Source organism: Macaca mulatta, chromosome 14 (assembly GCF_049350105.2).
Source record: "Macaca mulatta isolate MMU2019108-1 chromosome 14, T2T-MMU8v2.0, whole genome shotgun sequence".
Lineage (NCBI taxonomy): Eukaryota > Metazoa > Chordata > Mammalia > Primates > Cercopithecidae > Macaca > Macaca mulatta.
The window spans coordinates 33590556-33609176 of NC_133419.1; the positions used below are offsets into that span (position 1 = coordinate 33590556).

The window sequence follows — 18621 nt, forward strand, 5'->3', positions numbered from 1 at the left end:
TGTTTCATGATGACCATGGGACACACTCATGGCAACAGAAAGTGAGGAGATTGTCCTAGAAACTGTTTAATTAGAATTAAAAAATGAAGTTGGACTTTGTTCTCATCAATTTGACAATGATTGCCAAATAGACTATATTACAAACCTTTTCTACTAATTGAATGAGCTAAGCCTATACTTCATGATTTGGATGAAAATATACTAAAGCATGTATTCAATAGGTCAGAAATTACACCCTTTGTCACTATTTAAACATGTAATAGAAAATTTTATATCAACTTTAAAAAAGTGTGAGGAGGCACATGGTTTTAAAAAATGATGTAAATATAAATAAAAATATTGATATTGAATGAAACTTGCTAAACTTGGCCATAACCCAAAAGCTACAAAGAGGGCTTGACCTTTGGAGTCTCTTACAGTCTTGAATTGGAGCTTAGCCATTCATTTGATATGTGATTTTGGGCCAATGACTTAACCTCTCTAAGCCTCTTTATCTGACTCTGAGAACTAGCTGTGGGGATTAAATAACACCAGCAAAGTGCCTATACAGTGTCTAACATTTAGTACCTACTAAATAATAGCAATAAATGATATTATTTCAACTAGTATAAGCTTCCAAATTCATTCATTCTTGTATATAATTTAACTAGGGAAGAAGAGAGGAAACAATTTGAGAGAAACTGAGACATACTAACTTTTTTTTTGAGCACCTTATCATAGGTAAGATACTGTTCTAAACAGAATGGAATGGACAAAAATCCTTGTTCTTCTGAAACCTACATCCTAGTACAGGAAGACGGAAAGTGAACATAACAGATATGAAAATTATACAGCATATTAGAAGGTGGTGAGTGCTGTGGGAAAACATGAAGCAGACTAAGAATGATTGGCAATGGCAGAATGGGGGTAGGTTGCTACTCGGAAAAGAAGAGTCAGGAAACTCTCATTAAGAAGGTGATATATGAACAAATATTTGAAGGTATTGAGGAAGTTAGCTATGAAAAGATCTGAAAGAATAACATTTCAGGCAAAGGAAACAGGCAGCAAAGGCCCTGAGGCTTACTGTGTTCAAGCAAGGAGGCCAGTGTGACTAAAATGGAGCAAACGGTAGGAGAGGAATAAAAGATGAGATCAGGGGGCGCGGTGGCTCAAGCCTGTAATCCCAGCACTTTGGGAGGCCAAGAGGGGCGGATCACGAGGTCAGGAGATGGAGACCATCCTGGTGAACACAGTGAAACCCCGTCTCTACTAAAAAAATACAAAAAACTAGCCGGGCAAGGTGGTGGGTGCCTGTAGTCCCAGCTACTCAGGAGGCTGAGGCAGGAGAATGGCGTAAACCCGGGAGGCGGAGCTTGCAGTAAGCTGAGATCTGGCCACTGCACTCCAGCCTGGGTGACAGAGCGAGACTCCGTCTCAAAAAAAAAAAAAAAAAAAAAAAAAAAAGATGAGATCAGAGAATAAAGGCAGCCAGGTCACATGGGGTCTTGGTGGCCACTTAAGGACTTCTGAGTGAGATGAAGAATCAACAGAGTCTGAGCAGTGAAATGATATGATCTGTCTCATGTTTTAAAAGAACTATCCTCTTGGCTACTGTATGAGAACAGACTGAAGGAGGTCAGGGTTAAAAGAAGAAATCTAGTTAGTAGGCTTGGACTGAGTGGTAGCACTGGAGGTGGTAAAAACTGCTTAAATTATGAATATATTTTAAATCAAAGCCAACAGGATTTTCTGTCAGATTGAATGCTGGGTAAACAGTAATTGTTTTCTTCTATTTAAAGAGGGGAAAAATCTTCCTATAAACACCTGAAAAAGATTGTATAACTACAGAGTTTTTAGAGGGAAGGGACTTCTTTCATAACTTCCACAGTATTAAGTATCTAAGATGTTAAGTGAGAACAGAAACCATATATAGCATTTGCATTTCTCACAGTGCCTACATGATCACTTTGGCACTGTACATGCTTAATATATTTTTGAAAAAGATTAAATGTATTAATTGTTATACTACACTCCCTATCATGACTCTTGGGGGCAACAATTCCACCCATTCAATCTGTCACAATCTCTTCCCTGTCCTGCCCTTAACTCTTCACTTCTGACAGTGATGATTTTTCCTACGTGCAAGAATGTATATGCTAAGGAAACCAGATGGAGAAATGACTGCCTTTTTTTTTTTTTTTTTTTTTTTTTTTGAGACGAAGTCTCGCTATGCCGCCCAGGCTGGAGTGCCGTGGCCGGATCTCAGCTCACTGCAAGCTCCGCCTCCCGGGTTTACGCCATTCTCCTGCCTCAGCCTCCCGAGTAGCTGGGACTACAGGCGCCCGCCACCTCGCCCGGCTAGTTTTTTGTATTTTTTAGTAGAGATGGGGTTTCACCGTGTTAGCCAGGATGGTCTTGATCTCCTGACCTCATGATCCGCCCGTCTCGGCCACCCAAAGTGCTGGGATTACAGGCTTGAGCCACCGCGCCCGGCCTATGACTGCCTTTTTGTAGTATTAGCAATAAAATAGAAAAAAGAGGGTTACAGCGGTAACCAAGCATTTAGTTTCCATAATTTCCAAAGCTTTGTTACTGCCACATTTTGTACAAACATGTACACACTTTACAATCCAAGTGCTTTTTTTTTTTTTTTTAACTAGGTACTAGAAACCTGAATTAATGAAGACATTGCTACTGCTATTATACAAAGAGGTAACATTCAGTTTTGTTTTACTAATATGGACATAACGTTAATTCAGTTCTTAAATGTAAATTCTTTCAGAAATCCTGTTTTTGAATAAGTTTAACTTTATGAGTGCCTTCAGGTTTGAGAGAAAAGTCATGCCCTGGCATTTTTTTAAACAGCCCTTACATGAAGACTGCAGCGTTGTAGGGAAGAGGGTTTTATTTCCATTTACTTCCAATCCTAAAATGTACACCTGGTAAATGAAGAAAAATGGTTGGCAGGTCAAGTTAAAACGATAACTCTTTTCACAGTTTTATAAATGAGACTTTCCTTTCCATATTAAATATTTTAGCACAGCTTTCCAAATATTCTATAGACTTCTGTTCAAATTAGATGGAAATACATGTTTCCTTATTTTCTAACTTTTATTTAACAAAATGTGTCAACTGAAGACATGGTGATGACTGGTTGCATCACACTTAAAGGTTTTTCTATTAAGCTGCCAAGAGCATGCAAGCAATTAAACACACCAATTTGGAAACAAGCTTTTCCATATTTTGTTAGGGAAAAATGTGTCTCCAATGTTCTGGTGTGAATCTTTATAAAACAAAATTTTCTACAATGCTTACAATGTTTAAAACGTTCTGAAAGGTTTATGAAATAATATTCTATTAGATGCTCTATTAAATAAAAATTTCAAGAGATTCCACACAGATTTTGTCCTATTGTTCACTTCCAATAGAAAACACCACCAATGACCCCAATTTCTCAAATGCTGTAATTAGAGGGATGAATTGTTGATGTATTCTCCATGCAGGATACCACCAAAGGTCATAATTTGGTTTGTTTTTATGGCCACACATTACATTTCCTGTGGACCCAGGCAATCTTAAATACCCAGTTATATCTTAATAAGCAAGGAGTTCTCTAATATGGGCAATATTTTGAATGAATGTTTTATTATAATGAATAGCACTTCTAAGAAATACTTCTCTATTTCCGTTAGAGTAACCATGAGCTAACTAGCATTTCATCAGATATCAAAAAAATCAAGAGGTAAATACTAGTGCATCATATTGTGTAGAAGAAATTCCAAACATATTTAGCATGCTTAAACATAGATTACCAGGTCTTCTCTTTTAAATAATTCATATCTATAGCATATAAAGTTTTGACAATTAAAATTGTGGAGCTTATGATAGATAACTGATAATGGGACTATGATTTATGCACTAAAATTGTGGCAACTGAGATCTCATCAAAAACTACTGTCAGGCTGGGTGCAGTAGATCATGCCTGTAATCCCAACATTTTGGGAGGCTGAGGCAGGAGCATTGCTTGAGGCCAGCAGTTCAAGACCAGCGTGGGCAACATAGCGAGACTCCATCTCTACAAAAAATAAAATTAACAGGATGTGGTGGCACATGTCTGTAGTCATAGTTACTTGGGAGGACAAGGCAGGAGAATCATTTAGAGCCCAGGAATTTGAGGCTGCAGTGAGCTATGATCATACCACTGTACTCCAGCCTGGGTGACAGAGCAAGACACTATCTCAAAAACAAACAAACAAACAAAAAACAACCCACCAATGGCTCACGCCTGTAATCCCAGCAGTTTGGGAGCCTGAGGTGGGTGGATCGACTGAGGTCAGGAGTTTGAGATCAGCCTGGCCAACATGGCGAAACCCCATCTCTACTAAAAATACAAAAATTAGCCAGACATGGTGGTGCACGCCTGTAGTCCCAGCTACTTGGGGGGCTGAGGCTGGAGAATCGCTTGAACCCAGGAGGCGAGGCTGCAGTAAGCCGAGATCATGCCACTGCACTCCAGCCTGGGTGACAGAGGGAGGCTCCATCTCAAAAAAAAACAAAGACAAAAACAAAAAAATCCACCAAAAACCAAAAACTACTGTCATCCCTTTATAGTTTTATTAATTTCCAGGTTTTACAATTCCATCCTTAAACTTAGAATATCATCAACTTATATGGAAGTCATTTGGATGAACTGTGTATGTGATAACTGTTTTACTGAATTATGATTTTCTTTTTAAAAAGATTATTTTATTATTTTATTTTTATTTTTAATTTTTTTTTGAGACGGAGTCTTGCTCTGTCGCCCAGGCTGGAGTGCAGTGGCACAATCACGGCTCACCATAGTTTTGACCTCCTGGGCTCAGGTGATCCTACCTCAGGCTCCTGAGTAGCTGGGACTATAGGTGCCCAACACCATGCCCAGCTAATTTTTGTATTTTTTGTAGAGACGGGGTTTTGCCATGTTGCCCAGACTAGTCTCAAATTCCTGGGCTCAAGCCATCCGCCCATGCCTTAGCCTCCCAAAGTGCCAGGATTACAGGTGTGAGCCACCGTGCTCGCTGGAATTACTACTTGCAATTCACATATGCTCAATACAAATCATATCTAAAAAGTTATACAGGTTTTTCACAGCACTAGAATAAATATCATCTCTAAGAAATGCCATTATAACAAAATCACCTCATAAGAAAAGACTTCTAAGTCCTAAATGACTGCTCCATTTTTTAAAAAAGTAATAATCAGTACTTCAATAAACAAAACAATTTGAACAGTTCTTACAAACTTCTGCAACAGAGAAGACATTTACTGAATCATATAATAATAATACTCAGTATAGAGTGCAGTCATGCTGCTTCCATTGTCATAAATCACTTAAAACTGGGTTCAGATGGTAAGCTGGTAAAAGTAAGGGAGTGTCCTTACAGGGAGTATCCAGAGGTTTTCCTACCCCTATTAGAAATCAGCGTTGAAGAGTAGACTATTTAGTCATCAGCCTTGCTGCCCCAGCCCCCTCATCGACCTTCTAAGTTCCCCCCAGAAAAACAAAAACAAACATTAAGCAGCCAAAAGCCAGTTCCTACACCACAAAGTTCTTGATGGGAATGACAGAACTGTAAGACTGTAACAGACCTGGAGCTTGATGACCTATTTTAGCTGCTAGCAGCTAAACCTTAAGTCACATGGCTACTTCAGAGGTTCACAGAATTCTGTATGTAGCAGTCAGGCATGAAAAGTGGTTTTCACAGTCACTTGGCAAATAAGTCTTGTTGCTTATTTTCTACCTTGAGATGCTGCAGTCTTTACTCACCAGGTTGCTCAATGTGCCATTAGAAAGGTTGTTGTGAGGATACATGTTTTGGTATCTGTGTTTAGTCTGCATCTAAATATTCATATGTGTCTGTGAGGGCTATTAGATGCTAGGCTAGGCTAGGTGAGGTTTTTGTTTTACACCTTTTAGTCCAACTGGAAAAAAGTAGGAAAGTGAAAAAATACCTTGTTTATAAAGACATAAAATCTTACTTATGTCTCAATTTAGTAAGCTGTTTATCTATAACGTCTTACATTTCTGAGATTATGTATAATGCAAGATGTTTACTTTTAATGACTGATAATGTGCGATATTTTCTTTCAATGGTTTAAGTAACATGAAATAATCACATACTTTCCATTGCAAACCTTAAATACTTTCTAATGGCACTAGGCTAGTTAAATCATTTTTGTTCTCAAGCTTGCCATGTCAAATGAGCTACAAAATTCATCTTTTAAGTTTTGTGCTCTAGTGTAAAGACACATTAACAATTTAACAATTTTTTGGGGGTCCAAAAAACTTCTAAGTGGATAGTTGTTATTCAGTGTATAAATGTGTACATAAAGAAACCATTTTATGATTTTATGGTTTTATTTTGAAAATTAGGCTGATGTGAAAGGGAACTAAGGCCCTTTAGTTTCTATCTGAAATCTTTAATTATGAGCACCATACAGTTGAAAGACATCCTAAATTAGGTATTATCTTACCCTTACCTTTATTTACTTTTATATAATTATTCTGATGAATGATATAATTATAGCATTATACAAAATTACTAACTCATGTTTGTTTTGTTTCCTAAGTGATAAACATATTACATTACATATAGATTAAGGCAATAAATCTCTAACTAAAATAGCTAACAGTAAATCAAAAGTAGGAACTATAATTCCTATTTCTTGATTAGGAAAAAATCTTATTAAAAATAATGACTTGGGGAAATATTTTATAAATAAAATTTTAAGATATAATTATACTTTTCTAAAAAAATATAAAAATGGTTATTTTAATACCCAATTTAGAGAACAAAATCTGAGACACATGACTTTTGACACTGTGGACAAAGCAAAGGCTCCCTTAGCTTGAAATTTTCACTTTGTATTATTGCGGAATGTCATGGAGACAGAATCACAATGTGACATTTTCGTCCTCATCTTTGATGTCCCTAGCATAAAATTATTACTCTTACAGAAAGAAGGAGTCTCCTATTTGGAAAACAATGAGGTTTATTATGTAACAGTTAGAAGGAGAAACCATCTTCCCTAAATAGCAGAGTGGCTGCAAATCTTCTAAAGGAATGGTAAAAAATGGCAGGGACACAACACAACACTCTGCAAACTGAATTTTAAACAGTGATTCAAATGATCATAAAACAATAAATCATGTTTCAGTCAAGTGATAATAGATATAAACGTCAATTGACTAGGAACAATGAATATGTAAGCTCATGGGATATCACTATCCAATGTTATTAAGATGTTATCAACTTGGCACCTCCCCTCTATTTGAAGGATACATTTTAAATGCTCAGATGGTTTGGCCTTAATTAGTCATCCTGATAGGTATCCATACCGAATCACTACCATATGTCTATAGAGGCAAGAGGAAGAGATAATATAGAGTAGCTAAAAAATGCATTTAAATTTGAATCAAAATTATTTGATAGGGTTTTAATGCATCAAGCAACAAACTCATCATTAAAAAGTTGAGTTTTGCATATGCCAAAGATTTAGAAGGAAGTCAGTATATTGGCAGGGAAGGATGAATGGTGTGAAGGAGGAGCTAGCAAGATCTTCACTAGGAAGGAAAGACTGAGTTAGATGTTAAAGTAATTTTAAAAACAATTCCAGGTTGATATGGAGTATCCCAAGTAGAAAGCATAAATCCTTAAAGACACTATATAGTTTGGTAATTAGGGAAAATCTAAACAGTTTAGTTTGGGTTTGGAGGACTGATTACTAATACCCTTCTCCACAGAACAGACAACCTAGACCATATAGAGAGCTAATTAAACATGCAGTCAGGTATTTAGCAGAGTTAAACATTAGTTTTCCACTCATTCCACATATGTTTAATACACATCTATTGTGTGCTAAATCCTGTGTAAGGTGCTGTGGGTGAATCAATGAGGAAGAAAAAGACAGTTTCTGACACTAGTTTACAATACGGTGAAGACAGACATCAAGGAAACAGGAAATTAAAATATTGTTGGAGTTGCGACAATAACTTACGAATTACTCTGGGAGCACAGAGGTAGGCTATCTAACCTAGTCATGAAGAATCAGAAAAATCATTTTAAAGGAAGTGACATCTAAGTGGAGGACTACATGAAGAGCAAGATTGATCTATTGCAGAAAAGGGGAGAGCATTTTTGGCATTTACAAAAGATGTGGGCTAGGCGTGGTGGCTCACACCTGTAATCCCAGCACTTTGGGAGGCTGAGGCGGGAGGACAAGGTTAGGAGACTGAGACCATTCTGGCCAACATGGTGAAACCCTGTCTCTACTAAAGTAGCTGGGCGTGATGGCACCTGCCTGTAGTCCCAGTTACTCAGGAGGCTGAGGCAGGAGAATTGCTTGAACCTGGAAGCCAGAGGTTGCAGTGAGCCCAGATCATGCCACTGCACTCCAGCCTGGTGACAGAGTGAGACTCCATCTCAAAATAAAAATAAAAATAAAAATAAAATAAATAAAAAGACATGGAAGTGACAGAAGCATGGGCCATTGAGTTTGAGAAAGTGAGAGTGAAGCTGCAAGTCGAAGTTTGAGACAAGAGGTGAGGCTGGGGAGGCAGGCAGAGGCCAGATATTAAGGACATGTATTTTAATAAAAAGCATTGGACTAAATTAAAAAGTTACCTAAAATACCTTCATAAATATTTACTAAATAAGTTAATAAACATCTATGGTTGATCTCACCCTCACATAATTAGTCCTTGTAAGTTCAACTGACTCAGTATATATATTATATCAGAATAAGAAAAACCTTCATCCTAGGTCAGGAAATTAAAAATCTGACAGATTTCGGTCAGGCGTGGTGGCTCACGCCTGTAGTCCCAGCACTTTGGGAGGCCGAGGCGGGCAGATCACGAGGTCAGCAGATCGAGACCATCCTGGCTAACACAGTGAAACCCCGTCTCTACTAAAAATATAAAAATATTAGTTGGGCGTGGTGGTAGGCACCTGTAGTCCCAGCTACTCGGGAGGCTGAGGCAGCAGAATAGCGTGAACCCGGGAGGTGGAGCTTCTAGTGAGCGGAGATCACGCCACTGCACTCCAGCCTGGGCAACAGAGCAAGACTCTGTCTCAAAAAAAAAAAACAAAAAAAAACTTCCAGATTTTAAATTTTTCTATTGGGTTCTTACACACACACACACACACACACACACACACACACACACACACACAGTACCAATGGAAATTTCATTCTGATATCTAAAGCAAAGCAAAGAATCACAGCTAGGTGTGGTGGTAAACACCTACAGTTTCAGCTACTCAGGAGGCTGAGGCAGGAGGATTGCTTGAGCCCAGGAGTTTGAGTCCAGTCTGGGCAACATAGCCAGCCCTTGTCTCTTGGAAAAAAAAGAAAAAAGAAAAAAAAGAATTATAGCACATTACTGGAAAATAATTATTCCTTTGTGATGTATGAAACAAGTGACTTGAGTGTTGCCAATCATTTTATTAAAAATAGTGTTAATCTGTCACAGGAGTAGAGTAAAAAAGTAGTCTGAGGAATACAATAATTTTGCCTATGTGATAGTGTTAAGGCATTTTTCAGGATAATTATTTTTTGTTACTTAAAAAAATAAATTCATAATGTACCATGCTTGGGCATATATGTATATTAAAAAGAGTGTTGAAAAGAAACATATTAAAACCAAAATCAAAAGGCATAAGTATTTAAATACTATACAAAACATCATTTTAATTTGCTTGTTTTCTAAGTTTAAAATAAATTTCGCTTTCCAAATGAAGCAATTACTTTTTTGGATCATCTCTATTCAATATTTACCATTTAAATATTTTTGAATATTTACTATACAGCAATGTTATACGAATTCTTCTAATTAGAAAATAAATGCTTGTGGGAAAAATGGGAGCAATTTTATTTTAAAAATGATGCAGATGCATCTTACAATAAAAAAGTACACGTAATGATCAGATAATTAGATGGGAGGAGTAACAGAGTATGATAAGATAAATGGATCATAGATTTTACTGCCTAAGTTAAAATTTAGCACAAAATTCAGTCTGCCTAGCATGAGTGTTTAAGTTAGACATTTTAACTGCTTTTGGTATAAAGAATATATATAAATAGTTTACTAAGTTACTTTCATAGTACTCCCTCTTATTCAGAAATACATGTCACTAGATTATATTATGCAGTTTACTGGTAGAAGTTTTATAGTTGAAGTTTTAAAAATGTGGAATTATATAAACTTTATTTGACAGTTTTCTTCAGGATACTTATTTTAAATGGTGTTACCGAAATCTTACATGGCTCACTGCTAACTATTAGTTAAAATACAAATAATGTAGAAAAATAATAAAATTAACACAGATTAAGCTTGTTAAAAATAAATTATGTTACATCCAAAAATATAAGACTGTTTCACTCACTATACTAAGTAATCACTTCTGTGATGTCAGGAGATTAATTTCCATGAACTTCTAAGATAAAGTTGATGGTTATTTGACATTAGGTGCTTTAGAAAACTTTGTGTAGAATGCATTAGTGATTAGACTACTGCTTCGTAAGATTATAGAAAATACTCCCTATACTAAAAGGAATCTTTCCAAGGGAATAATAAACTTAATGGATAATGAGAAATAAACTTATTAAGTGCTTGCTCCAATGACATAATAGACTCTATGGGCCAACCTTTTCAGGCCATCTAAACATCTTCAGGTAGGATCACATTTCAACAATCCAGGACAAATGAAAATAGACTGCATTTTATAATAAACTTAGCTATACGTGGTCTATGAGAAAGCATTTTAATATCCCAAAGACTTTGTTTACCCAAAGCCTTTGTTTAAATAACCTCAATCTTTTACAATTTGTCTGTTGTTCACTTGGTCCTCCATGCTGGCTGTAAAAACTAGCCTTACTATTAAATCCTCCACATATTAATACATTTTTGAAAATTACTTCAGATTATTCTTATTTTCAGGGCATTAGTAAGTCCTTTAATCACTCTTTGTCCATCATCTCAAAATGCTGATATTTCCTAATTCCAAAAGAAAGATATTTTCACAAAAAAGATGAAAGGCAGTAAAGAGTAAATAAGTTCATTTTCTTAGGTAGCCATTTTTCTCTAGACTTTACACGGTGACAGTAAAAATGGTAATTAAGTCTACGTAAGGAAACTTTTTTTTTTGAGACAGAATCTCACTCTGGTGTCCAGGCTGGAGTACAGTGGTGTGATCTTGGCTCACTGCAATCTCTGCCTCCCGGGTTCAAGTGATTCTCCTGCCTCAGCCTCCTGAGTAGCTGGGACTGTAGGTGCACACCACCACGCTCGGCTAATTTTCCTATTTTTAGTAGAGACAGGGTTTCACCATGTTGGCCAGAATGGTCTCAATCTCCTGATCTCGTGATCCACCTTCCTTGGCCTCCCAAAGTGTTGGGATTACAGGTGTGAGCCACTGCACCCAGACTACATAAAGAATCTTTATCAAAACAATTAAAATGTTTTCTGCTATAGTGTTCAATTTATTATTCTCTTCAAATCTATTTTTAAAAATCTTTAAACAATTTGAAGGCCGGGTGTGGTAGCTCATGCCTGTAATCCCAGAACTTTTTGAAGCTGAGGTGGGAGGATCACCTGAGGTCAGGAGTTTAAGACCAGCCTGTTTAACATGGTGTAACACTGTCTCTACTAAAAACACAAAAATTAGCCGGGTGTGGTGGCCCACTCCTGTAATCCCAGCTACTCGGGAGGCTGAGGCATGAGAATCACTCGAACCCAGGAGGCAGAGGTTGCAGTAAGCCTAGATCGTATCACTGTACTCCAGCCTGGGGTACAGAGTGAGACTCTGTATCAAAAAAAAAAAAAAAAATAGAAACTTATTTTGAAAAATATTTTATGTTAAAATGAGAGAATTAAGCTGGGCGCGTTGGCTCACACCTGTAATCCCAGCACTTTGAGAGGCCTAGGCAGGTGCTCTGCTTGAGCCCAGGAGTTCAAGACCAGCCTGGGCAACATAGTGAAATCCTGTCTCTACAAAAAATAGAAAAATCAGCTGGGCATGGTGACACATGCCTGTAGTCCCAGCTACTTGGGAGGCTGAGGTGGGAGGATCAATTTAGTCTGGAAGGTTGAGGATGCAGTGAGCCATGATTGTGCCACTGAACTCCAGCCTGGGTCACACAGAGTGAGACTCTGTCTTTAAAAAAAAAAAAAAAAAAAAAAAAAAAAAGGAAGACAGAGGATTAAACATTTTTATAATATAAAAATTTATTGAGACGTTTCGAGAACTGGTCAATTACTGGTAAGAGTCAAATATTAATAAGAATTTTTGATATTTGATGATTATGGTGTATCAATAATAGAATATTTTAGAAAGCATAAATACTTTGAAAAATGACTTTATAGTTTTTAAACACACGGTGAAGCTAACCTAGAGGAGGTATTTGTAATGGTAGAAAGTATTTACCAAACATATCTGTGTGAAAAGTTTTATAGTACAGAAGTAATACTACTGAAAATTAAAAATATTAGAGAGAGCAAGACAGAGAGCAAGAGAGAGAGAGAGAGATCTCCCTTCTGCTACAGGCATAGTTTAAGTCTTGTGTCACAAATAAAAGGATCCTCCCTAGCATATGGAGTAGTTGCCATGTCCTCCCAGGGATGGTCTGTAGCTATGTTCACCTCAGGCTCATCAAGAAGAGGTAAACTGTCAAGTATAATTTCAGTCACAGGGTGGTTTGGTTGAGACAGATTAGTGGTATGCAATCATGATAGATAGTTTATCCCAGCTCCAAACTGCCGCTTGGGAAATCTTGAACTCAAATGAACAGACTCAGTCATTATTAGTGTCAAAAAGGTATACAGAGACAAAATTTGGTTGGCAGCACGAAAGATGAATCAAGGCGAAAAAGTGACCAATTGCATGTTCAAAATCGAAATTGAGATGCATACTACAGTTTGGAAATACTTTACATACCAGAAAAGTCATACATTATTAATTGTTCATTGATTAATATTTAAAACATGTTTCTGTAATGTATTTTCAAAGAGACAATAAAATGATATGTATTTTCTTATTTCAAAACCTTTATTCTCAAGGTGATGTATAGTAAGGAGTACCCTTTTAGATACAGAGGATAGCAAAATGTTTTTTTAAAATTTGTATAATTTTTAGTATCTTTCCTTCAGCTAGATATTTCCAGAGATAAGACTTTTTAGAAGAAGAATTTAGTTTTATGGGACCACTTTAATATTCAAATGTCTTACAGTTTGATGACTTTCTCAGGAAGAAATCAGGATATAATAAAAGCATGAACTTAAAATGTGGAAGAACCTAATCTAAATAACTTTCCAAATATTTCCTAAACACTGAAAAATATATACTTATACATTGTAAAATACATTATTCTATTAGCGAACACAAACTTTGGTATCTTTAAATCAGACTCCCCCCCCCCCAACCAAATATCCACAAAAAGAATGTCCGCAAGTGTCAATGCCTGAAGTGATACGCTCTGACAAATCTAACAGCTCTTTCTGTGTCATTCCTAATGCACTTGTCACTCAGTATTATCCATCCTCATTAATGACAATGGGAAAGTTTATCTTGGGAACACGTTTTAAATCATCTACTCTTTACAATGGGACCATGAAATCTCTTACAAAACATGAGGCGGGAACTACTCTGACAACAAAACCCCTTCCTGGCAGCTTTATTCTTAATTCCTGTTCAAGGAGTAATCTGTTTATTATAAAATCATACAGAACAATATATTAAACAGAATTTGAAACAAGAATAGCTAGTGTGATTTTCAAGCTTACAAGTATTTTTACAACATTTTTATTAGGCTGAAAACAGTACGTTGAGTTCTTTGTGTGATTTCATGCAATCTTCTATTCTATTCTACATTATAAACACCTTTGAAAAGAAGTTTTGTTTTACATAATTTTCAAATGGCAAGGACATTGGTGTTTATATAATTATTTTAAAATATAATAACTTACATTAACTTAAATAAAAGCAATTACTAAGTAAAAATGTCCTCGTGTTTAAATTTCCTAACCAAAATGCCAAAATATTCCAACTACAGCATCCTATAGCTTAAAAATAATCTTACCAGGACCAACATTACTTTTAATAATATATTCACATTTTAAACTTCAGTAAGATCTTGTTTACTTGTCTAAGAAATTCCTACATTAAAAAAATGAATATAAGCAAGCAAGACTTCATAGCACCCACTTAAACTTACTATTTTGACTATCAATTATAAGACACTGGATAGTGTGGCTAATGAACAGTTAAACTTTTTGCATATACTTCTGCTAATAAAATCAAAATATCCTTATGCCCAATATAGAAATGTATCCTTATGCCTCTCAATATTCAGTTATTAAAAGTTTAATGTTATATTTTGATTAATTTACTGTATAGTAAAAAAATCTTAAGTAGATTATAACAAAAAACTCAACAATATCACATTTAAAGTTGATTTTATAACTTTTAATAATCTGAAGTCGTTTGTGTATTCAAACATGCTACAAATGAAAACACTGAATTTTAATATTTAAATTGTATGAAGCTACAATTAATAAAGCATTTTAATTTCAGAATTCAAAACTTTTAACATTTCTAGTTAATGCTTTATTTTAAAAAAGGTTTCTTTAAAGGATGTTGCGCTTAAGGTTCTAAGTTAAATGTATAATAAACATCATAAAACGGTTAATTAAATTTATAATGTTTTATAAAAGAAATATAAATCAAAGGAACACTAATATATATTTATACATTACAATTGTTTCTCATATATTAGGTATTTATTATCAATCCAGTAACATTATATCGAAAATAGCAATTTATCTGTGGCTTCAGAAAACTGAATTAGTACTAATGGTTAAGAGGTCGCTTTAGCATTTGAAAGAATCTGGTAGAGTCTGAAATGAGGTGCCTCTAAGAAAGTGAGTTCCACATGATTACAGAGAGGCTGGATGAGAAAATATGTGCACACAATGAGAAGCTGGCTTTGAAGCACTTTAAGCTCCCTTCCAATTTTAACCTTTTATGAAATCTAGGTATTTTCTCGGACAGACATTAACGCAGACTGTTTGAAAAATCTAGGTATTTTCTGAAAGACATCGCATTAAATTCTACAAGTGCAAATTACACAGCAAATGATTGTATGTGTTTGTTATTTTTCAAATAAAGCTTAATTTTAAGAGTATAAATCATTATCACCAAATTGACAACTCTCTCAGTAAATTTTCTGTAAAGTATGTGGCTCTTTAAAGTAGGGGTTCTTCTTCACAGAACATTTTCTTTGTGAATGACGAGACAGAAAATATTTTTGGCTTCGCAGGCCATAAGATCTCAACTTAGTGATGCACTGTGAAAACAGCCATATACAAAATGATAGGAATGGCTGTTACAATAAAATGTATTAAAAAAAAAACTCATGGAGCTGGATTTGCCCCATGGACCATAGTTTGCTAAGTACATGTTCTATTGCAACATGGGCATAGTTGCTTTAATATTGCCCTTTACTTACCCACTTTTACATGGACAAAAGCTTAATAACCTTTCCAATAAAATGATTGGAATGTTATAATAATTGAATGCCAAATTAATTGCTCATGTCTATAGTACTACTAAGAGTAGATAACATTTCCAAAATATCTTTACATGTACTTTTTTGTTTTTGACGGAATTACACATTAAGTCAATAACATATCTTAATGAAATGCATTCAGTTATAAATCACACACTGTAAATTTACAGCTTTTCTCCTAAATATAGTTGGCCTTAATTTAAATTTCTGTTTGGATCAGAATGGTTTCTCAGGAGGAAATTCTGAAGAAGCCAAACTGAAGAACTAGACTGGAATTTGGTCAGCTTCGAGTGTATAATAAAGAGATCAATGGGATGATTTTTCAATAAGGATTAGTCCTAGATTCTGTTATGGAAGTGATATCAGTTACTTTACTGATAATGTGTATTTAAATAAAAGTGTAGAATATGCAAAATGTGTTAAAATTCCATTTTACATAATTATTTCATCTGTAACTCGTAAGTCTCATGAACTGTTTTCAACAATAACAGCTCATTGTATTATTAGCTGATATTTTTTGAAGGTTATTTTACTTATGTAAAACCTTACAAGTATATTAAGCATCTACAGAAAACTGTATTCACACTATCAAACTATTCCATATAACTGAAATGAATTTTTTAATGGTCACACCCTTTTATATGTTTTGAGCAATATCAAGAGGACATTCATTCATTTATCCATTCATGCAATATTTGACGAGCACCTATATGATCAGGCAATGAACTAGGAAAAGGAGATACAATGATGAATAAAAATACCTACGTTCATAACATCTATGCTCTAAAAGAACAACATTTCTCAAAGTTTGATACTTTATAAAAGAAATGCACGATGTTTTCCATGTACTAAAGTATGGCAAAACAAAACAAACAAAACAGTACAGAATGGATATTCAAGAGCTAAATAAAAAGCAAAAAAGATTACCTGAAATAGCGCTCTTCTTGGCTACTTTTTTCATGATTGGCTTTTGGCCTTAGTATTTTTATAGACCAATCAGTCCTGCAGGTTTTTAAAGGTTAATTTATCATTATTTGATTATTGATTCAAACCCACTGTTAAATTACTTTTGTTAATCCTATAAGGTATTGTTTGAGATTGACTAGAAATTTCATTTTTTTAATAGTACACAGCAATAAAAAAATATTAAGGGTGTGTGTGTGTGGGCGGGGAGTTGCTGTGTCTGAATATGCAAGTATAGAGGGAAGAATCTAGGAAGTGTTGAACAAATATATTTCATTATATTTTAAAAATTTGAGATTAAACAATGACTTGTATCTCACAAATATACATACATAACATGCAAAATCTAAGTGTATTAAAACAGTTAAAAGAAAATATTTTCTTTGTATTTAGTACAGATCATTACTAATTCATTCAGAATAGATCATCACTAACACTTTATCTGAACCACCATTTTTTTCTAAGACTACTGAAAAGGCTATGAAATATAACTAAAATGAATCACATCTAGTTGGATTCCTTTTTCATACTTATGCATGACAAATTTTGAATCTCAATACAGAAAAGATATACTGTATACTTCCCCAACTGTTTTGAAACATGCTAGTTTTATGGTAAAGGAGAGTTGAACACTATCACTGTGTTGTGTTTTGCTACACTTAAATATGGTTCATATGTTAAAGAAAAAAGTACATACATGTATATATACGTGTAATCAATTTTCCCTTAAAAGCTGTAATTATGTATTTTAATAATTTTCTATTATTATTCATGTCAAGGATATAGTCCTATTGCATTTGGTTTTGGTCAACGTTTTAGCAATTTGTTTGTAAAAATATTAATAAGCTACTGTGTGCTAGCCTTTTCCTTTGCCTACTGACTACAAGATAAGTTGATCCATTTATTTACAGAACCAACAAGGGCAATCCATTTCATGCTATAGCACTGACCCTTCACAAAGATCTTGTAAATGAGTAGCCTATTACAATATGTACAAGTGACCTTTAATTGCACCAAGAAGCTTTTTTTTTTTTTTTGAGACGGAGTCTCGCTCTGTCGCCCAGGCTGGAGTGCAGTGGCCGGATCTCGGCTCACTGCAAGCTCCGCCTCCTGGGTTCACGCCATTCTCCTGCCTCAGCCTCCTGAGTAGCTGGGACTACAGGCGCCCACCACCTCGCCCGGCTAGTTTTTTGTATTTTTTAGTAGAGATGGGGTTTCACCGTGTTAGCCAGGATGGTCTCGATCTCCTGACCTCGTGATCCACCCAGCTCGGCCTCCCAAAGTGCTGGGATTACAGGCTTGAGCCACCGCGCCCGGCCCAAGAAGCTTTTTGTTACAGTCTTTTTCAATGCTACACCATAGCTACGGTACAAGTTGGGAAAATATTTCTTATGTATTTGGCAGAAATATCAACAAAAAAGCCCCTGTATCAAAATATGTAAGTGAAAAGTTTGAGGCATTTAAGTCTACACTATAATATTGCCTTTTAAATAACTATTGATCAGAAAGATAAGGTTTTTTCATTCATATAATTATTCAGAAAATTAATAAACATTTCATTAATTAAAGACTTAAGAAACATAATTAAATATAACTTGGCTTTTAATAGCCTTTGGAAACAAAGATAGTTCAATCAAAATTGATTATTTTTTTGAGACAGAGTCTCGCCCTGTTGCCCAGGCTGGAGTGCAGTGGCACGATCTTGGCTCACTGTAACCTCCACCTCCTGGGTTTAAGGGATTCTCCTGCCTCAGCCTCCCAAGTAGCTGGGATTACAGGCGCCTGCCACCATGCCCAGCTAATTTTTACATTTTTAGTAGAGATGGGGTTTCAGTATTTTGGTTGGCCAGGCTGGTCTCGAACTCCTGACCTCAAGTGATTCATCTGCCTTGGCCTCCCAAAGTGCTGAGATTACAGGTGTGAGCCACTGCACTGAGCCTATAATGGAAAACTTTAATTGTAGTAAAATATACTTCTCTCTCTTTATTAAATGACTATGTACTTTCAAGTTTTATTATTTGAAATGTTCAATGAAGAATCCTATACCTTAAAAAACACCCAAATAAATTCCAAATA

The 18621-nt window shown here is 35.4% G+C and overlaps 1 protein-coding gene across 4 annotated transcripts in view; it reads right to left on the reverse strand.

Annotated features, from left to right (window-relative positions):
- Window positions 1-18621, reverse strand: part of ELP4 (elongator acetyltransferase complex subunit 4) — a 253137-nt gene that overhangs the window by 96452 nt on the left and 138064 nt on the right. The window contains exon 10 of one of the 4 annotated variants that reach the window (XR_013403958.1): window positions 16510-16584. The exons of the other annotated variants lie outside the window; for them this stretch is intronic. The gene's annotated coding sequence lies outside the window, so the exon portion shown is untranslated. The remainder of the gene's footprint in view (window positions 1-16509; window positions 16585-18621) is intronic. 4 annotated transcript variants of the gene reach the window in all.